The 23,164-nt window shown below is 40.4% G+C and overlaps 1 long non-coding RNA gene across 1 annotated transcript; it reads right to left on the reverse strand.

The window, feature by feature from the left end:
• Positions 1 to 827: 827 nt before the first annotated feature.
• On the reverse strand, positions 828 to 16,267 carry LOC139182155 (uncharacterized). The gene is made up of 3 exons (XR_011565727.1): positions 15,816 to 16,267; positions 12,390 to 12,470; positions 828 to 1,121 (listed from the first exon to the last, which is right to left on the reverse strand). It is a non-coding gene; the product is annotated as an uncharacterized lncRNA (long non-coding RNA).
• Between the last annotated feature and the right edge of the window lie 6,897 nt (positions 16,268 to 23,164).

Raw genomic sequence — 23,164 nt, forward strand, 5'->3', positions numbered from 1 at the left:
TGTGAGAAACAATTGTTGACCCAAAGAAGTCAAGTCACTGGTTTCAACCTACCCTGGGACCCTTTTCCACTTGGGAGTCCCCAGTGCCTTTTCCTGATTTCAGATCGTTTCCTCATTCTGATTTGTCAGGCAATCTTCATTACCTGGGCCTTTTCCTGATCTCACCTCTTGGTTCATGGGGCTGGCCACTTTTCTTCACCAAAACAAAAGTAACAATGGAGAATACTACTGTTGACCCTTGGGCATCAGCAAGGAAGGCAAAAAGCCCTGGTGCAGCTGCTACTGCCCTGTACAGGCATCAAGAGGGCTGTACCACTGGAGAGAAGCAGCAAGACTGACATGGCTCCCGCTCATCCACAGGTCCCCACTGTTCCTGGGCATCCAGAACTCAGGGAAGACCAGCCAGAGGTACTGGACAGATACATGTGAGTTTCAGTCTTCCGTCCCCTGTAATGCCACAGTATGATCCTCTCAAGGGGGTGCAGTCCGGGTTACTCTGGAGGCTATGCTGTGTATGCGCCACACCTGGGTATCAGGTTACTGGGTAGAGCTGCTCTGAATTTGATCAAAAGCTACTACTGTTCTACCCTGTCAGAGTGTAAAGACCAAAGTCAGTCACACCATGTGAACTTCCCAAAGCCTTTGCTGTCCTTCCACTAGAGCCAGAGTGAGCCCATAGCCTGGTGGAAAGGTATGAGTTAAAGGCCATGGTCCATCTTATCTGGGTTGCCAAAATTTGTTACTGACACTTCAGAGTTGGGCCCCAACAGGGGTCCTCCTGCCCAGTGTAATTTGAGTCAACAGAATGAGGCTGAGTTCATTTCAAAAGCAAAGGAAAGTTTTATTTTTAATCAAAGAATGGAAAGGTGTGAGTTCACACTCTAGAGCACATGCTCTACCTGCTAGGCCACGGGCAGGGCAGCTTTCTAGGGTTCTTGCCAGTCGTGTGGGGTGTGGAGTTCTTGCACAGCAGTTGCAGCTGTACTGTTCATGGTGCTCCAGATCACAGTGCCAGTTACAGCATCTCTGCACGTGGTCCACTTAGCTGAACTACTGGGTGTGGCCATTTAGCATTAGAAACAGTCTGAAGTGCTCAGTATAGAGCCTATGCATGTGGCACCCTAGGAGCAAGTGAAAAGGAAAAGAAAGAGAACAAAAAATGTTAGACTTTATTACCAAGATTCTATTTTTATTTCCCAGGAATTGCTAACGGGCTTTGCTGATGACAATACCACAGTTTATTTGTCCAATTTACAGTTGAAGGGAGGGGCTTCCCAGGTGGTGCTAATGGTAAAGAACCCGCGTGCCAATGCAGGAGACATAACAGACTCCGATTTGATCCCTGGGTCGGGAAGATCCCCTGGAGTAGGGCGTGGCAACCCATTCCAGTATTCTTGCTTGGAGAATTCCATGGACAGAGGAGCGTCCCATGGACAAAGGAGCCTGGTGGGCTACAGTTCACAGGGTTGCAAAAAGTTGGACACAACTGAAGTGACTTAGCATGCACAGTTGATGGGCATTTGGGTTATTTCCATTTTTTGTTGTTGTTGTTATTAAATCTTAGGTGCAATGGAATTTCTTGTTCATGTTTTCTGTTGCACACATGCAAGAATTTTTCTGGGGAAGTTGTTCTCAAAGTATGGTCTCAGCATCAGATCACTTGGGAACTTGTTAGAAATGCACAATCTTGACTTCCCCTCCAGACCTATTAAATAAAAAATGTTGAAAGAGGGTTCCAGTAATCAGTTTTAACAAACCTTCCCAGATATGCTAATGGCAGAGTGAAGTTTGAAAACTATGCTCTAGGATATGTCTTTAGGAATTAAATTGCTGGGTTTGTGTTCAACTTTGTTAGACAAAATCAATCTGTTTTCCAAAATGATTATACCAACTTAAACTTTACAAATTCTGTAAGAAAGTCCTTGATTTTCCACACTGTTATCAGCACTTGGTTTTGTCAGTCTTCTTACTTTAGATATTCTGGTGGGTGTGAAGCGGTATTTTGTCATTGTTTTAATTTGCAATTCACTTTGTAACCAATGAAATTGAGCAATGTGTAAAACATCCCCAACAGGAGGAAGATGGCATACTCTATACTTGACTTAGGATAATTGTGTGTGTTTGTATGTGTGTGTATAGAGTACTTTAATCTAGGTGTATAATACAGAAGCTCAAGGCTAGCAGCTGTGAATCTGTTACAATCTGCTGCTGCTGCTGCTAAGTCGCTTCAGTCGTGTCTGACTCTGTGTTAGGTCAAAAAGGTAGAGACAGAGTTCCATTGAGCAGGCCACCTTCAAAGAAGCACTGCCCTTTGAAGAATATAGCTAGTTCAGGCAATTGCTCTCAGGGAGGAAAGCAAGGGATAAATACCTTGTCCTCACTCTCATCCTTTTTCTGAACTCTTATGGGACTCCTCATAGGGATGGATATTTGATGAATGTGGAGGAGCAAACAGAAGACATCTAATCTGGTACAAACATCTTTTTCATATGGTTTTAGCCATTTGAGTTTCTTTTGTGTGTGTGTATGGAGGTGGGAGTGCTTATTCAAGATTTTGGTACTTTTCCCTACCACATTTTTCTTGTTGATTTGTAGACATTTAAATATTCTGAATTTATGCCCTTTGTCAATTACTTATCTTGCAGATATCTTTTACCACTGTAAACGATTCTATACCCAGGCCAATGTGTATATGTCTGTATGTTTCAATTCCATCAAGCAGTTCTCCAACACCAGCTGGGTATCATAATTCAACTCAATACTGACACTGTCTAACTGGCGATAGCATCAGATTCCACAGGTTCAAGGCTCAGTCCCATAAAACTCCAGTTCAGATGCCAGTCACAAGCCCAGCTTATTACCTGGTATGTCTGACCAACTGGCTATAAATCAGAGCTTTCCACAATTCCCTTCTTGTGTTCAATTAATTTGCCAGAATGGCTTACAGAGCTCAGGAAACATTGTGCTTACTTTATCACCAGTAATTGTTAAAGGAATAGCTCAGAAACAGCCAAATGGAAGAGATACATACAGCAAGGTACGGGGAAAAAGCTTTCGTGTCCTCTCTGGTTGCTCCACTCTGCAAATTTCCATGTGCTTACCTCCAACCCCTCAAGCTATTCAAACCCCATTCTCTTGGGTTTTTATGGAGGCTTCATTACATAGGCATAATTGATTAAACCATTAGCCATCGGCAACTGATTGGACCGCTAGCCTTTCTCCCTTCTCAGGAGGTCAGGGGTTTGGACTGAAAGTTCCAACCCTCAAATCTCATGGTGGCTCCAGCCCTCATACTTAGGTGCTTTCCAGAAACTGCCGTATCATCATAACAAAAGACACCAGTGTTGTTCTTATCCCTTAGGAAATTCTAAGGGTTTTAGGAGCTCTGTGCCAGAAATGGGATGAAGAAAAAAAAAAAAAAAATATATATATATATATAAATATTTCTTATAAAATCACAATATCACATCACTATGTGGCTCTTTTTCACCCTTTTAATGGAGTTTTTTTTTTTTTTTTTTTTGAAGAATTTAACGAAATCTATTCAGTAGCATGAGTTTTTGCTTGTTTGTTTTGTTTTTTTTGCCATGCTGTGTGGCATGCAACATCTTAGTTTCCCAACCAGGGATAGAACTCATGCCCTCTACAATGGGAGCACGGAGTTTTAACTACTGGGCCACCAGGGAAGTCCCCTAATGGTGTCTTTCAATAAACAGAAATTCTTAATTTTAGTGGTCTCATTTATCAGAATCTTCCTGGTTAGTTCTCTCTGTGTTCTAACTTAAAAATATTTACTTGAGCTTCCCTGGTGGCTCATTTGTAAATAATCCACCTGCAATGCAGGAGACACAGAAGACAAAGGTTGAATCCCCAGGTCAGGAAGATCTCCTGGAGGAGGACATGGCAACCCAATCTAATATTCTTGCCTGGAGAATTCCATGGACAGAGGAGGCTGATGGGCCACAGTCCATGGGGTCGCAAAGAGTCAGAATGATTGAAGTGACTTAGCACTCATGAAGGCACGCAACTTGAGGCCATGAAGATATTCTTCTTTATAAATTTATGGATTATTTCTATGTCACACTTAGATGCGGAATTGATGTACCTGGAGTTTCCACCTTTGTCATAGCAAATTTCCATATACACATGAGTCTGTTCCTGGCTTCTTTTTTCTATCACTGCGGCAATACCACAACGCATTGCCTGCCGTAGCATCACAGTAAGTCTTGATTTCAAGCAGAGAAAATCTTTACCCTTTCTTCTTCAAGAGAGTGTGAGTTATCCTTGGGCCACTGCATTCCCATATAAATTCTAGAATGAGTCTGTCAAATTCCACCAGAAATTCCCAACATACCCTTGGAATTTTCACTGAGATTGAATTGAATTCATAGATCAATTTCAGGAAAATATACATTTTTACAGCATCAAGTCTTCCTATTCATCAGTATTGTATACCCCACTCCATTTCAGTTCAGTTCAGTCACTCAGTTGCATCCGACTCTTTACGACCCCATGAACCGCAGCACACCAGGCCTCCCTGTCCATCACCATTTATTTAAGCATTTAATTTTTCTTAAAAATGTTTATAGCTTTTCCTATGTAAATCTTACATGTCATTTTTAGATTTAGAACTAGAAAGTTTTTATATTTTTTGTTATATTTTTTTAAATTTCATATTCTAATTCTGCTGCTGAAATATAGATAAGCAAACGATTGTTTTTTGTTAGCAATCTTGCTAATTTTCCCTAAAAATTCTAGTAATTTATATTAAATTAAAAAAAATTCTCTGTATACAAGTGTGTCACTTGTGAATAATAGCAGTTTAATTTCTTTTCCAATTGTTTTCATTGCTATGTTATACTCGCTAGGCTTTCAGGTACAGTGCTATAAATAAGTTAAGATAGCAAGCATTCTCATTCTAGTTGCACTGTAGTTAATTTCTAAAATATTTTTTACATTGAAGGAATTACAGCTAATTCCTAGTTTGCTAGGAGCTTAAAAAAAAAACTACAAACATATGCTGAATTTAATTAAATGAGATAATCATATGATTTTTCCTGTTTTCTCTGTTAATTACATTTATTAATGTTTGAGTGTTAACCCAATTTTCAATCTTGAATAAACCTAACTTGATTATGATGTGATATCCTTTTTATATATTGCTGGATTTAGTTTGCTATAATTTTTTGTTTGGGATTTTTACATCTGTGTTCATAAGTGGGATCAGCCTAACATTTTTCTTCCTTGTTATGAGCTCCTAGCTGAACAACTTTAGGACCCAGATTATGTGGGCCTCACAAAATGAATTGGAGAATGTTCCCTGGTTTTCTGTTCTTTGGATTTATATAATATTGACATTTTCCCACTTTAAGTGGCTGGTAAAATTTGCTGGGGAAGTCATCTGAGCCTGGAATTTTCTTTGAGAGATTTTCAATTATGGATTCAATTTTTGTAATAATTTGTGATTTAGAAGTTTTCTTTCTTTTGGTAGATTATATTAATCTAGGAGTTTATTTCACTAAAAATTTCAAATTTATTGGCAAAAAGTTATTTATAATTTCTTATTGTCTAATAATTTATTTTAAATTATTTTCGATTCTCTCACAGGAATTCAGAAAAAAGAGGAGAGTAAAGTCAGTGTATTTCTTCCCGATTCTCTCCCTACAGGTGATGTTCCTTTTCTATTCCTGATATTGTTTATTTGTATCTCCTCTCTCTCTCTTACAATCAATCTTGCCAGTGGTCTAACAATATTATTAATCTTTTCAAAGGACTGACCTTTTATTTTATTGGCCATTTCTATTGTATATTTGTTCTACATTCCGTAGATTTCTGGTCTTTATTATTTTACTTGTTTTACTTTCCTTGAGTTCAATTGGCTGATCTTTTTCTACTTTCTTGGGATGAATATTGGCGTTTCTTCTTTTCTGTATATGCATTAAGAATTGAAAATGTCCTTCTAAGAATTACCCTACAAATTTTGATGTATAGTATTCTTTATTTCAGTATTGACCATCTTAAAACTCATCTGGCTTAAAACTCAAGGTTCAAAAAACTAACATCACAACATCCAGCCCCATCACTTCATGGCAAATAGATGCGGAAACAATGGAAACAATAACAGACTTAATTTTCTTGGGCTCCAAAATCACTGCAGATGGTGACTGCAGCAATAAAATTAAAAGATGCTTGCTCCTTGGAAGGAAAGCTATGACAAACCTAGACAGTGTATTAAGAAGCAGAGACATTACTTTGCCAACAAAGGTCCGTCTAGTCAAAGCTATGGTTTTTCCAGTAGTCATGTATGGATGTGAGAGTTGGATCATAAAGAAGGCTGAGTGTTGAAGAATTGATGCTTTTGAACTGTGGATTCTTGAGAGTCCCTTGGACTGCAAGGAGATCCAATCAGTCAATTCTAAAGGAAATCAGTGCTAAATATTCATTGGAAGGACTGATGCTGAAGCTGAAGCTCCAACACTTTGGCTACCTGATGCGAAGAGCTGACTCACTGGAAAAGACTCTGATGCTGGGAAAGATTGAAGGCAGGAGGAGAATGGGACAACAGAGGATGAGATGGTTGGATGGCATCACCGACTCAATGGACATGAGTTTGAGCTTGATGATGGACAGGGAAGCCCGGCATGCTGCAGTCCCTGGGGTCACGGACATGACTGAGCAACTGAACTGAATTGAACTGATTTGGTGATATTCGTGTGTAGAGTTGTCGCTTGTGTTGTTAGAAGAGTCATTAGTTGTTAGTCGTTAGTCGTCTCTTGTGTTGGGCTATGACCAGTGTATTCTGTTGACAAAACTCTGTTAGCTTTTGTCCTGCTTTATTTTGCACGCTGAGGACAAACTTGCCTGTTATTCTAGGTATCTCTTGACTTCCTACTTTTGCATTCCAGTTCCCTATGATGAAAAGGACATCTTTTTCCGGTGTTAGTTTTAGAAGATCTTGTAGGTCTTCATAGAACCATTGTTCATCTTAGTTCTAACTATTTTATATTTTTCAGTGTGATTTAATCTTTTATCTGCAGGTTATTTAGAATCAAATTGCTTTATTTTTAAACATTTGGGGGAGTTCTTCTAGCTATATTTTTGTTATTGACTTAGTTAAATTGTTTTGACTAGAGAACAATTTTTGCAAGATTTCAGTTCATCAAAACTTGTTGAGACTTGTCTTATGGCCAAACATATGGTCAATTTTTCTTAAATGTTTTATGTGCAATTAAAAAGAATGTGTATTTGCAGATGTTGTGTGCTATGCTCTATATATGTTAATTAGGTCAGTTTTGCTGAAACTGTTTTTTCATATATTCTGAGCCCTTTCTATTTTTTTAAATCTGCTTGTTCTATCAATACTGAGATAAGATATATTAAAATCTCCAACTATCATTATATGTTTGTTTATTTTTTTCTTACATTTGTCAATTTTTACTTTATACATTTTGAGGCTATTTTGTAGCTGTATATAGACTTAAAAATTTATATCTTCCTGGTGGATTGACTCTTTTTATCATTATAAAGAGTATCTCTTTGCTGCTAGTAACGCTTTTTCCCTTAACATTCACTTTGTGTAATTTTAACATAGTAACACTAACCTTTTTTTTTTTTTTTGGTTAGTTTTTACATAGCACTTTTTTTTTTAAATCTTTTCCATTTACACTTTCTATAGCCTTAGGTTTAGGCAATCTGTCAAAATAGTTTATTAAATCTGACAATCTTTGTTTGTTTTAATTGGAGCAATTATTCCATTTAATTTTATGTAATATATTCTGGTATATTTGTCCACTGGCTTCCCTGGCAGCCCAGTGGTAAAGAACCTGCCTGCCGTTGCAGGAAACTTGGATTCGATCCCTGGGCTGAAAAGATCCCCTAGAGAAGGAAATAGCAACCCACTCCAGTATTCTTTCCTTGGAAATCCCATAGACAGGGGAGCCTGACGGGCAACAGTCCATGGGGTCACAAAGGAGTTGGACACAACTTAGCGACTAAAAGACAGCAACATTTGTCTGCCACCTCTATTGCTCCTTTTAAATTTATTACTAGATAGTTTACCCATATTTGGGTACTATTTAAATATATTGCTTACTCTATCTTTTACTCTATGTCTCAGCATTTCCACTCCTGAGTAATTTTGCACAGGACTCATGCATAGGTCCATGAGGGCATGTGCAAGACTGTACATCACAGTACTGTCCTTGTAAGAATTCTGAAGCAATCATGGAAGCAAAACTCCTCCTTTGTCCTCATGCAGTTATGAGTGTGTGCATTTCCTGCCATCTTGGGACAGGGCATTTTGCACACTGAAATAAACTGATATTTGGCTGATACTGTTTTTTCTTATATTCTGAGCCCTTTCTATTTTTTTTAAAAATCTACTTGTTCTAGCAATACTGAGATATGGTATATAACGATAACAACAACTATGGCAAAGGACAGGTTTATCTGTCCTTTCATTTATTTTGGAGAATAGAACTAGAGGAGACAATTCTACACTGACTTTAGCCATGCTGATGGCTGAAGGCTGATGGTCACCTTCTTCATTGGACAGGAAAATCATATAAAAAGAATATACGCTCTTTTCCCACTGTGAACTGATATATGAGAGCTTGGTAACATTGGTAACTCTGTAGGAGGAGGGCATGGCAACCCACTCCAGTATTCTTGCCTGGGAAAGCCCATGGATAGAGGAGTCGCAAAGAGTCGGACATGACTTGGAGACTAAACAACAACCTTTCCATTTAGATACCCCTCGTGGTTTTTGTTTGAAAAACCAGTTCTTCTGGATGCTGACTCCTTCGCACCTCTTTGCATGTAAACTGCTGTTCTCTTCTAAATAACCTTGTCTCTGAGTCTCATACAACATAAGGTGGGGATGCAAACCATGGGACACCACTAGCAGTTGTCAGGAAGAAAGAGACACTGCATTGGCCAAAAATTTTGTTCAGATTTTTCCATAAGATGTTACGGAAAAATCTTCATGAACTTTTTGGCCAACCCAATACATATAGTTCACAGATATTTAAAAATATGATTTAAAAAATGTAATTATTAATTAATCTTTATTAACTATTGTTTAATTTATTAATTTAAATTCATTATTTGGGCTTCCCTGAGGGCTCAGTGGGTAAAGAATCTGCCTGCAATAAAGGAGACGTAGGAGACTCTGGTTTGATCCTTGAGTCAGGATGATCACCTGGAGGAGGAAATGGCAACCCACTCTAGCATTCTTGCCTGAAAAATCCCATGGAGAGAGGAATCTGGTGGGCTACAGTCCAGAGGGGTACAAAGAGTTGGACATAATTGAATTATTTTTATTTATTATTGATAATTATGAATCATTGTTTATTAATTTAAATTCATTATTTAATTTATTTCATCCTCACAGCAATTATAGATATAAGCTTCATGAGGGCAAGGATTTTGTACTTGGAACAATGCTTGGCACATGCAGGCCCTCAGTAAATATTTGTGAATCTTTGTTGAGTAAGTCCTCCTTTTACACACATGGTATGGAAAAACTAAGGGTTACATAACTTGTATAAAGTCACCTTGTGAGTAGGTGGCAGAGATGTGATTCCAGGACTACATTCTCATCAGCATGCTCATGGTCTCTAAGTGAGAATGGTACAGTACTGTTTTTTAATACTGCACAGTAAAATTGTCTTTAAAAATAATGCAAATTCAGATACTCAAGCAAAACAAATTTGTGTGTGCATGTGGTGGAGAGGGAAAGGAGAGTTGAGATCAGTAACGAAGGGTAAAGAACAAAATAAAGCACAAAGGGGTCTTGTCTGCAGTGAGGATGATACTCACAGGCGGAGCAGTAGAATAACTCAGCTCCTTGCACCCCGGGCTCCAAAAGAATAACACCGATTTTGTAACAACAATCATAACAATAACAATGATGATGATGATACATGATGGGGAAAGGTGAGAAAGTAGAGATGGTAGGTAAAGGCAACACTTTCAAAAAGTTTTGGTTGTAAGGAGAACAAAGAATGAGGCAGTGGATGAAGGGGAATGAGGGCTCAAAGAAGATCTTTTTTCTTTCTTTTCTTTAAAAATAATATCCTTATTGAGATATAATTAACATATCATGCAATTCCCTCATATAAAGTACAAAATTCAGTGGGTTTTAGTATTTTCACAGAGTTATGCAATCATTACCATCATCAATTATAGAATATTCTCATGATCCCAAAAAGAGAAACCCCATTCCTATTAGCAGTCACTCCCAATTTTTCCCAACTCCTTCGTCCCTTGGCAACCACTAAGCTTCATTTTCTTTATGTCTATAGATTTGTCTGTTTGGACATTGCTATAAGTGGAATCATATAATATGGGGCCTTCTGTGGCTGGCTTCTTTCACTTAGCATAGTTTCCAAGGCTCATCTATGTTGTAGCATGTATCAGCAGTTCATTTCTTTTACTACCAAATAATATTCCATGTGTGGATATATCACATTTGACTTATGCATTCATCAGGTGATGGACATTTGAGTTGTTTCCACCTTTTGGCTATTATGAAGGATGCCGCTACAAAATCCATGTATAGGTTTTTGCGTGGACATTCATTTTCATTTTACTTGGATGTATGCCTAGAAGTGGAATTTCTGGGTCATGAAGTAACTTTTCATTTAGCTTTTTTTGGAACTCCCAGACTGCTTCCAAAGTGGCTGTACCATTTTACATTCCCACCAGAAGTGTGGGAGGGTTCCAATTTCTCCACATCCTCCCCAACACTTTTTAATTCATTCTTTTGATTATAGCCATTCTATCAATAGTAGGTGTGAAGTTATGTATCATCGTGGCTTTGATTGGCATTTCCCTCATGGCTAACAATATAGAGCATCTTTCCATGTGTCTTTTTCTTTTTTAAAGATGGAACAAAAGTGTGTTGCAAATGGCCCAGTGGAGGGAGAACTTGATGACACAGGAGATACTGGGGCTTTACATGCGTACTCCGTGACCCTGTCCTCTGTCTTTCTGCCCAGCAGCCAGGCACATAAGGACTCAGGCATGCAAGGACCTGGACATGTGAGGCCCTGGTTGAATGAAGACTGGGTGTGTGAAGACCCAGGGCACAGGATCCATTTGTGACTGGACTCCAGACCTCTGTGGACCTTATGAGAAGAACAGCAACTAGGGGCGCTCTGTAATGAAGGGACAAGCCCCAGGTCAGGAAGCAGCATCTACCCTTCACCATAAACTATCAAACAGCACTGGAAACCAATTTTATGGCCTTAGCTGGGGGCCAGCCTTCTGAGGTCTCTGACTGTAAATCATCCCAAGGCCGTAGATCCTGCTGGCTGGGCCCGGCTGCCCTGGGAGGTGGGTTAGGGAGGAGGACAGACAGGCAGCGCTCCTCCCCCTCCTCTTTGTGTCTGTCAAAAAAGCACATCAAGATAAACATGCTGAGTGGCTTTGACAGGAGAAGCCACACAGGGTTGTGAGATTTGCAGTTTGGCTATTTTGGAGTGATGGCAGGAATGGAGAAGGAGGAAGGGGGTCCTAATCCTGCGAACCTAGGAGGCAGCCGGGTCTATTTCCAGCCTCTGCCGGTGGCACTCGCTACTGCCTCCCCTCCTCCTCCCAGTTTCATCTCTCAGCAGCTGGCCGGGGGGCTTTCCTGTCCCCTCCGCTAGCCAGCTCTGTTCCCACCCTGGCTGCCCCCACCAAGCTGGGAGAGAGGGTCTGAGGCAGTTTGGAGTATAGTCTGCTGAAAGCAGAGCGGGGAGAAGGGAAACGTTGAATATTAGCTTAGCAGGGAAGCTGTGGGGGACGGGGAGAAGAGCTGCATAAATCTGCATGGCTAATGAAGTCAGGACAGAGCGGGCTGGGAGCCCTGGGACAGCAGGTCGCGGACAGTGGGGAGCTGTGAACTTGAGGGGAAGAAGACACAGCCAGGGAAAGACTCTCTGCCGTTCTGGAGTAAGAGGGATTGGGAGAGGAGGGGGGCGGGGGGCGGATGTGATTTTCTAACAAGCGAGGAACAATGAGGTAATTGTGGGCCAATCGGAGTGAAGAATGGAATTTGAACCGGGGAAGGGAAGAGAAAAGACCCCTGGGGAACTAAGAGTGCCACATTCTTGTGCCCCCCTTGAGACCGTGTGAGAGAGGACGGCGCGGAGCAGGAAGGCCAGTCGGGGGCCCGTGCGGCTCAGTGTTAACCTTTGTGCTCCAGATTTCCTTTTGTGCTGCTTTCAGTGTGCTGGGAAGAATAGCCCCACGGGGCAGGGGCACAACCCTCCTTGGGTGGTGGCCTCTCTCCCCACAGGCCCTGGCCTCCCTGAATCCTGGCCCACAAGGCAAGGTTCTCAGCTGAGACCCGTCCCTTGGCAGGTGACTTCCCCTCCCCGCATCGCGCCAAAACGCTGACTCACCGGCAGGTGGTATTTGGAGCTTCTTTGGGTATCCCACCTTTCACATCCTTGAACTGTGGTCCTCCAGCCTCCACCGGAGCACTTCCAAAAACAGGGAGCATATTACTTCACAATGCAGCTGTTCTAATTTTGGGCCTATTTTTTAGCAAATTATTCTTCTATATAAAAAAATAGATATATCTCCCTCTAACTTCCACTGATTTTACTTAGAGTTGCATAGAATGTATTCCATAGCTTTCTGACACAAGAGTATTCCAATTTGTAAACATTGGTAGGATTGCTCTCCAGTCCCCAAAAGTCTTTTGCTTTATAAAAAGTTCCCATTTTTTCACTCCTGTCTCTCAGGAATGATTTCCTTATCACTTGCCTTGCAAGTTGCTCTCCTCTGAATATGCATCCATTTTCCACTTAGTTATTTTCTTGTTTATTCATTCATATTACCAATGTATTCCAAAAGAGACTTGAAGTTTACAAGCCATAAATGATAACAGCAGGTTTATAAAGCAATGGAGATATTAGTGAAGTGAAAATAAATGCAGGAAATACCAACCCAAGTACACAGATATGTGCCATTCGGTTCTCTGAACTTAGCCCCGTGTAGTTCCTAAATTTGCCTTTTAAACTTGCTGACAACCAAAGCAAAACGGAAAATATGGGTGGTTATACAATTTAATGTCCTTAAGAGCAAAATAGGAAACACTGCTATGCCTGTATCTGGAAATGAAAGAAAATTTTCTGAGTCTTCCTGAAAAACACACCCAACAATTTTCTTATGATAAATTCAATAATACACTTACTTGAACTGTTTCTTAGAAAGTTATCTCTCAAAAAAAAAAAAAAAGAAAGAAAGAAAGAAAGTTATCTCTCAATGTAGATCGAAGTCTTAACTCCAAAGCCTAATTTCAATAAAAGCAGACACTCCAGTGTGCTAATGTGCCTCTTAAAATCTGGCAATAAAACATTTCAAATTCAGTCTAACCAAAGAAAATTACTGCCTGTTTGGGCAAACTATATTTCTATTAACGCAGCTTACAGTTGCATTAGCTTTTTGCAGAGCGCCACTGGTATTGACTCTTTGTTAGTGTCTACTCAAACTTACTCCCGCTGCTGTGACAGGAACTGAATTGAAGCCAAGCTGTCTTCATCTTATACTTGTGCAATTGATTTTTTGAACTTAAGTGCAGGACTATTTTGTTTATCACTACAAAATTCCATCCTGTTCGAGTCACTCCTATTTGTTCTAGCCTATTGATAATTTTTTATTTGTATTACATCAACCAATAGACCACATTTCATGGAGTATAAGACTCTTAATTGTAAGATGCACTATTTTTAAAAACTACCACAAAGAAGAAATATTGCCAATTAAACTATGACATGCAACTGACTGTATGATACATTCGATTTTAGACACGTTAGGATGTGCATCTTAGAGTTGGTGAAATATGGTATTAATAATCTCTCACATTCTGTCATTTGCAATTTGATAAACATATCCTCCATAGTACCATTTACTGGGTTTTCATAGCATGCAGCCACTGATGAAAACGTTGAACTGGGCAGGGCCAAGGAGAGCGTTTGGGAGACTTCTACCTGGGAACTCCCTCAGGTTTGCTTGCTCATTTGTTTGAATACGCACTTCTCAAATAAATATTAATTTATCCAGTGAATGCACAAAGAACTCAGGTTACAAAGATGAAGACGGTCCGGCCCCTGTCAATCTCAGTCTGCAGTTCACACAGTAATCCATTAAGGCATACTCTCTGGGCCTGGTTGTTCCAGCCCCTCAGTATCCCTTTAACTGAGCTCTTGTCCACATCAGAACTTGAGGCCCAGTCAGGAGGGGCAACTGGAGGAGGATGGAACAGAGCAGGGAAGGGGCCAGGACCCGGAATCAGGGTGGGAGAAACAGGCTGGTTACAGGGGTAAGTAAGTACACAAATAAAGAAGTCCATTGCCTGAAAGGAAGTGTGAGTTCAGGCATGACCAGAAGTAGACTCAGAAAGAATGAGCAGCCAAAGCAGAGATGCCACAGTTGTCCATCCTCATGGTCAGAGGACATTCGGAGATCTGAGTATGCATGGGCTACGGGACAGGGATCCAGGCCCAAATGGCAACGAAAGAAGACACCTAGGACCTGGTGGGCTTCCGTCTATGGGGTCGCGCAGAGTCGGACACGACTGAAGCGACTTAGCAGCAGCAGCAGCAGCAGGACCCCCAACTCGTACTTTGGTTCTAGGCAGGAGTCCGGCTGCTAGGACACAAAACCAGTCAGATCTAAGAACCAGGTTCCAAAACTGCAGACTGCCCTCTGCTCCCTGAGTGTCCACAGGGTGAGATGGGGGAGGTAGACAGAGGCGGGGAGAGACTTCCTCCTCAGGGCAGTAAGAGCTCAGGCTGGGCCTCGGTGTGGAGCAGGGGGAGCCAGACCTCTGAGCTTTCAACATGCAGCCAAAAAGACCTGGAGGACCACAGGAGAGAAAATGAGAGGAACAGAGGAGCGAATGTCTGCCTCTGAGAAGAGGTCTGGAGAAGGTGAGTGATTTCCCCAGGAGACTAAAGTCTCTGACACGTGGGAATCCCCGTCAGGAACCGGCCAGGGGCAGAATTGGCCAGTGAGTGCAACTTGGGCACACACAGCTATGAGGACCAAAATGTTACTCCTTCATTAAAAAGAGTTAAGAAATAAATTTATATACAAATGAACTTATTTACAAAACAGAAACAGACTTACAGATATCAGGAACAAACTTAGGGCCACCAAAGAGGAAAGACGGGGGAGGGGGGATAAATCAAGAGCTTGGAGTGAACACATACACACACTGCTATGTATAAGACAGAACACCAGCAAGGCCCTACTGCACAGGGAACCCTGCTCAACATTCTGTGATAATCTGCATGAGAAAAAAAAGAGTGGATATCTGTATAACTGAATCACTGTGTTGCACACCTGATACTAAGTCAACATTGTCAGTCATCTATACTCCAATCAATTTTTTTAAAAGATAGTTATGGTGACAGTGATAAAAATGAAAACAAAAAGAAATTCATGATGGTGGCTTAGAATAATAATTATAAATTGAATGCAGAACATTAGTTACTCCCATGACAGAATGAAATAGAAATGTAACTGATTCTGGCCAATTGCAACTTCATTCTGAATGAAGAAGCAAGGCACCCAGTGCCATGTATGGAAATAGCTTCCTTATTTGCACTCATTCACATTTATTTCAGACACACATATGATTTGTTAGTACTCTCGTAGTTCTAAGAAAGCTTCTTTAGAGGTTTTGTGTTTTTGCTTTTAAGAGAGAAAAAAAAATCAAGACCCAGTTAAATTGTGAATTTAAATACAAACTTTAAAATTGTAGGGATTCTCATGATCATATTAAGGTCTTTCTATTATTAGATAAGCTTGAAACTTACGGAGCATTTTCTCTCCCGGGTCAAACTTAGATTGAAATGTGGAAATAGATGATCAAGATTTGGGTTTTTATAAGTGTCTGTGTGGGCAGACACAGGTCCCAGCCCTAGAAATTCTTCACAGGGATCTCACAAAATGTGACTCATTCAGCGGAGATAATGGTGACCTTGGCAACAAGAATACTGAGGTCTCGGGACTTCCTGGTGGTCCAGTGGTCGAGAATTCGCCTTGCAATACAGGGAGGTGGGTTCAATCCTGCTGGGGAAACAGGTTCCACAAGCTTCAGAGCAACTAAGCCAGTGCACTGCGAGTACTGAGCTGGCATGCCACTAGAGTCCCGTGCACGGCAACAAAAGATCCTGCATGATGCAACTAAGACCAGACACAGCCAAGTAAATCAGCCAAGTAACTAAAGAACACTGAGGTCTTCATCATATCCGGAGGACTGATCTCCACCAGGAAGGATCGGGCAATTCTTACCCCAGTGGCAGGAGGGCAAGAGTACAAGAGTACAGGGAGGTGAACAGCTGGGCTTTATCTCCACAGGCCTTCAGGGCTCAATCATGTTATCCTGGACACCACTGGCGGCCATCCGGTGCTGAATGGTGGCGTGGGAGGCACCGTAAAACCTGTAGGGTCTTCCAGAGGGAGGGCAGGAAGGGTAAACCCCAAAGTGCCACCCTTCTGGTGCAGAGTGAGTGTAAGTTCCTGCTCTCCCAGCAGGGGGCAGCAAGGGCCGAGGAGCAATGTTCAACTAATTCAAGCGACTCCCAGTAATACTTGAACATCGCTGAAATACAAATGGATTTCTTATTGAGACAGCAATTCAGAGTAATAATTTGGGTATTATAGTAAATGAGGCTCTATTTTACAGTCACAAACTGGTGGGGCCAGAGTGCTCGAGTTATAGAAAACATAGAATATCAATAAATGTTAGTAAAGGATTTAGCAGAATGAATGCAAATTACAAAATAAGCCTATGAAAATATTTCAGTCTTACCTGTACAAAGAAATGTAAACAAGATAGTACATTAAAATCTGTCAAACCATCACATTTTAAAATTATAACTTGTCAAGAGTTTAGGGGGAAAAAAAAAAAAAACAGAAGTAAAACCAATGAATCACTGAAGTGGTAATTAGTTAAAATTTATTGTGCACACACCAAGAAGGCAATTTGCAAACCAAGAGCACTCAGACTAAAACACTAATGAGGCTCAGAGGAATGCTGTAACAAAGCAACTTTTGTGGGTGGAAGCAGTGAATCTTTGCTCTTCACAGTGATTGTTACAATATTATTAATATAATTTTCTTAAATGAAGATAATTGGTTATTAGTGTTTACCTCATATAAATGCAAGGGAACAATTAAAGTTTCACTTATGGTTTTTTGAAGCAAAACGAAGAAGTGACCAAAGTCAAGTTAGCCAGACTTGTCTTGCAAAGTAAGCTTAAATTAAGCTTTGCTTGTATAACTGAACTGATTTTGTCTACTCAGTTAATTTTCAAGTCTGGTTTCCATTTGTATTTGATTTCTAACAACCTTCTGGCTAATTATGAAGAATGTTTTATGCTTTGGATTCTGTTTATACATTATCTCATCTAGTCCTAAGTGTTCATCCCATTGTATGAATGAAGAAACGGAATCTCTAAGAGATTGAGATTGAGTAATATACTATGTCAATTTGAATATATATGTTGATGTCCTCTCTGTGCTACTAAAATGATAAATAATTAATTGTTGTAGGAGCTGTCATGTGCATTGAGGATGTTCAGCATCGTCCCAGATCTCTACCCACTATAAGTCAGTAGCAACCCCTCACCCTACTTGTGACAACCAGAAACATCTGCAGATATGACCAAAAGTTCCCTGGGGGGCAAGTTTGCCCCCAGTTGAGAACCACTGGATGAGGGCTATCTGATGGTGAAGGATCTCAAAAAAATTCTTGAAGAAGAGTGGTGTTGGATGTAACAGGCTGGAGTTAGCCAAAGCTTTTTGTGCCCACTGAGCCACCGTAGGGTGCAGAACACATCTGCATCCCCTCTCAGAAAGATTATACACCAAAAGGAAGAGAAGACTCGGACCCTAAAACCCAGAGGATTAAGTAGAAAGCTGTTTAAAGAATATTTTGATTCCTGATCCATCTTGAAGCAGGATTGTGAAGAACTGAGGCAGAAAGATCTTCATGATCATGGTGGACTTAACATAATACCTGATATAATGGTAATTTTTAAAAATGTGAACAATGACAAAGAAGACAATGCAAGAAGAAAAGGACAGCTAGAAACTCCAGCCCAAACAAAAAGGGAAGGGAAAGTAACTGTAATATTAATACACAGCAAGGGTCTGCAGTGAATAGTATTTATGCAGTTATAATAATTCATATTAAATTAATCATAAGTATTAATAAATATATTAATGATAATCACAGAGATATCATTGTCATATTACTTAATAATTAATTATTGACTTACTGTTGGCTAAATGAAACATGGGCTTCTCTGGTGGTTTAGTGGTTAAAAGAAAAAATCTGCCTGCAATGCAGGAGATGCAGTTTCGATCTGTGTGTTGGGAAGATCCCCTGGAGAAGGAAACGGCAACCCACTTCAGTATTCTTGCTGGGAAATCCCATGGACAGAGGAACCTGGTGGGCTACAATCCATGGGGCTGCCAAAGAACTGGACATGACTTAACTAACGACTGAACAATATTACCAAACTATATAGCGATATGTTTATTGGAAGGTTATGGGAATGGCAAGTGGGGCAGGGGCAACTGATATAAATGAGCCAAATCCTAACATGTCACAACAGTAAGTGAATAATGCCTACAGCTTTGAAATTACAGAATAAAAGTAATACTGGAGGCAAGCGTCTAAAACAATAACTAAAAATTTGAGTGCCCCTGGGCTGTGAACAGGAAGGGTGCTCAGTGAGCCAGGAGACTAGTGTTTTCTATTATACTTTTTGATAATGTTTATTTTTTGAAACAATATGCATATATCATTTTTTGAAAATATTTTTAATATCCAGACCTATTGAAATGTTAGCGAGAAGAGCAGTCTTCTCTGTTGCTGGTAGAGGTATGTATTGAGGCAAGTTTTCTGGGAAATAGTGTGCCAGTTATCAAGTCTTAAAATATTCACCACCTCAAAAAAAAAATATTCATCACCTCTAGGAATGTATCCTTTAGATGAAGCTAGCAATGTAGGCTAAAATGTATATGCAAAGCCTCATATTATATTATTTGTTACAGTAACAAGTTGGAAACATTGCAATTATCCCACAGTTGGCAAGTAGCTAAATGAATGCATAGATATACAACTAGTAATATACAACTTTTAAAAGAGTTTATGAAGAACTTAACATTATGAGGAGACATGCTTACAAAATACCAAGTGGAAAAAAGCAGAGGACCCAACTAAAAGGCCTTATCTCAACAATGTAAAATACATAAGTGCAGGAAAAAGTCTAGATAGCAACATATGAACATGTTAACACTGGTTATCTCTGGGATTGTGGTAAATTATATTTTCTTCTCAATCCGTCTTAGTTTTCTAATTTTTATTCAATGAGCACATATTGCTTTCACAATCAGAAAGAGCATAAATGTAATCATTTTAAAAGAAAAGGAAACAATCTTGAGTACCAGTTGCCTTCAGTTCAGTTCCATCTCTCAGTCTTGTCCGACTCTTTGTGACCCCATGCGCTGCAGTACGCCAGGCTTCCCTGTCCATTGTCAACTCCTGGAGCTTGCTAGAGAACAAAATCTACTTCTGTGTGGCTAAGGCCTGGTGGAGGTTGCTTCAGGCCCTCCTGGAACCCCCGGAGGTTGATTTCCCACTGTACAGTCAACTAGAGATTAGGAATGGAACAAAAGACTATGCAAAGAGTTTCACTTTGCATAACTGGTTTAGCTCATCAAGGCCTTGGAACACGTGTTCATTTTTATCCACAGTCTAACAGAGGCATTACCATTCACTGTCACATTCATGTGTCTGAATCTTAGGAATCCATGAGTTCTTAGGATCTTTTCCTTCAGTTTCAGGTAGCAAACAGCAGATGAATGATGGTACTTAAGACTGTTTAGGTCAAAAAGCAAGAAAATGAACAAGATATTATTTACTTGAGAGTGGTTTTTCAGTGGTCTTTTCCTTTATAAAATATAGCTTTTCATCAAAATATCAAAGTATTCTATCATTCATTAATAATACAAAATAGAACAGTGGTTCTTAAACTTTAGAGCTGTTTTAATTATCTGAGGAACATGTTTAAAATGCAGACTAGTTGGCTCATCCTCTCAAGAGTCTCATGCGTATGATCTAGGATGGATTTGAGAATGTGCATTTTGAACAGATATGATAAGTTGATTTTGATGCTTTTGTTTCTGAGACTAATTTTGACAGTTATAAAGTAAGGTTTGAAGAAGTATATACCTATGGATATAAACTCAGTCCCTTCCAAACTAAGAATTATTTGTTAATCGCTGCTTAATTTAGCTAATTTTGTTGATTTTATAAATAAATATTTAAACTTTCAGTAAAAGATGGGTGGATTAAACATGGGGAATTGAAGAATATACTTATTTTCACCTCACCTGAAATAACTGTGGCTGGATTTTTTGTAAAAGCCATAAATCCACAAAAACAAAGTGGAAGACAGATGTCCACAAGACTTTGGGACTCATAAAGTGGATAGACAAGAGGTAAATGATGTAATGGTGTGGAGGCAATAGAAATCTCCATAAGCAATGGGGAAAGTGACAACGGGAGGTCAGTTTGCTCAAGTGAGCCTCATAGACGCCTGGTGATCAGAGGTACCAAAAACCTCTGAACTTAGGGATGAGGAGTGGGGGCTGAAACGGAGAAGGCAATGGCACCCCACTCCACTACTCTTGCCTGGAAAATCCCATGGATGGAGGAGCCTGGTAGGCTGCAGTCCATGGGGTCGCGAAGAGTCGGACATGACTGAGCGACTTCACTTTCACTTTTTACTTTCATGCATTGGAGAGGGAAATGGCAACCCACTCCAGTGTTCTTGCCTGGAGAATCCCAGGGATGGGGGAGCCTGGTGGGCTGCCATCTATGGGGTCGCACAGAGTCGGACACAGCTGAAGCGACTTAGCAGCAGCAGTGGGGGCTGAAAAGAGGAGCATTGATTCACAGTCTGTGTGAGCAGCAGTCAGACCACAGGTCTCTCCTCCTATGCCAGCAAGAGACAGCAAGAGACAGGTGTGTGCTCTCGACATTGACAAAGAGGCTCTAGGCTCAGAGATGCCTGACCAGGGTAGGGCAGGCGTGCAGTTATCCGTCTACTGTCTCTCGCCGGTTTACCCTTCTTTGTCCTGATTTGTTACATGGAAGCTGGATGTTATGAACATTTTTCTTTGCTGACCTGACTGGCTTGATATTGGGCTTTGTCAATAGAAGGTTCTGGAATGACTCTACATGGTGATAGCAGCACAGAGGTGCTTGCAACCCTTCTGGATCTGTTTCTCCTGCCATTTCATTCTGTAAGGGAGCTAGTGGACTTATGTGGGGGCGTCTAGTGGTGCTTCCTTCAGTGACCCTCATGATCGGTTCCAGCTACACTCAGCCCATGCTGTCTGTCTGACTGCCACTTCCATGGCAGCTCTAGCTGGGCCCTCCAGACACTGCCTCCACCTAGTGACCATTTCTACAGGAGCTCGTCCATCCCTGGTGGCTCAGTGGTAAAGAACCCACTTGCCAATGTAGGAGACGCAGGTTCGATCCCTGAGTCGGGAAGATCCCCTGGAGAAGGAAATGGCAACCCACTCCAGTATTCTTGCCTGGGAAATCCCATGAACAGAGGAGCCTGGCGGGCGACAGTCCATGGGGTCCCCAAAGAGTCAGACATGACTTAGCAACTAAACAACAACTTAGCCCATCCGTGCCTTCTGCAGTGAAAGGCCACCTCTATGGGTTATTTCTGGAAGGTCTCTTTGCCCCAGGGAGGCTGCGTGTTCCTGTAGCAGCTGTGTATTCTTTGAGGAGATCAAATCTCAGCTTGTGCGTGTGGTGAGAATGGGGAGCAGAGTACTTCTGCTAGTTCCTAGTCCCATTTCCTTTATGGTCCATACTTCCTCTGTCTAAATAATCTAAAGCTAGTAACTGTTTTTCTAGTTCTGGAGCTTTTAGATGCTTTTTTAAAAAAGTAGTTAACCATTTTTAACTAGTAAACATTTCTTTATATTAAAATTTCCTCTATTTGAATTACTAGTGTGGTTTTGTCTTTTGATATAGTGCAAAGTTTTTAAAGCAGGAAATAAATGAAAATCCTCATATTTGAAGGTGAGATCCACAGCTTCCTTCCTTCCGTGACTCCCAAAACACTAGCATGCAGGGTTATAGCGCTCAGGCAGGAGGAGATTCCTCCAAAGAGAAACTGACTGACTTGAGAGAAAAGGTTTACATCACTGACACATTGAGGTTTTGCAACAAAGTGGCCAGGCTCCACATTATAGCCCTGCAGTGAAGCCATTGGTCAGAAAGCTCTATCTATGCAGGTAACCAGCTTTTTGTTCCTTGCTTATAAATATGAATACATATCTGAGAATCACCAGGAGTCTCAGGAAATTTTTCACTATGAAAGATAGTTTTAGTAACAAAATTTTAGTATCAAAGAAGCAGAACAAAATGAATTAAAAGAAAACACCCTGGGCTTAATATCACCCAAGTTATGAGACAGTGCATTCATAAGGGAAAAAAAAAAATTCTTAAGTGAGCATTCAGAAAATGAAAAAGAGCTCTTGGAAATTAAAAATGTGATAGTCAAAGGCTCAACAGAAGATTGGAAAACAAAGTGGAGGAAATCCTCTAGAATTTAACCAGAAAGGCAAAGATATGGAAAAACACAAAAATTAGAGCATCAATCTAAGATGTATAATTATACTAAGAGACATTCTAGAAAGAGGCAACAGAAAATAAAGTTAGAAAATTTTCAAAAAAATAATACAAGAAAATCTTTTGGGCCTGAAGGACATGAGCTTCCCTAATGTACAAGGGAAGTACAATTTCCCAGAACAATGAGTCAGAGATGCATCACTGTAAAATTTTAGACAATTAGGTAAAAGACAAAATCTAAAACCAGAAAATCACTAGACTTCTAATCAGCGACACTAAAAACTGGAATACAGTGAAGGAATGCCTGCCCAATTCTGAAGAGAAACAATTATCAATTTAGATTTCTACTTCCAGCCAAGCTGTCAACCAAGTGCGAGAGTAGAATAAACACATTTCCAGACGTGCAAGGCTCAAACATTTCACTTCCTTATGCCGTTTTCTGAGAGGCTACTGGAGACGGGCTTTATCAAACCAAGAATGGGAACAATATGG

The sequence above is a fragment of the Bos indicus genome, chromosome 3 (genome assembly GCF_029378745.1).
Source record: "Bos indicus isolate NIAB-ARS_2022 breed Sahiwal x Tharparkar chromosome 3, NIAB-ARS_B.indTharparkar_mat_pri_1.0, whole genome shotgun sequence".
Lineage (NCBI taxonomy): Eukaryota > Metazoa > Chordata > Mammalia > Artiodactyla > Bovidae > Bos > Bos indicus.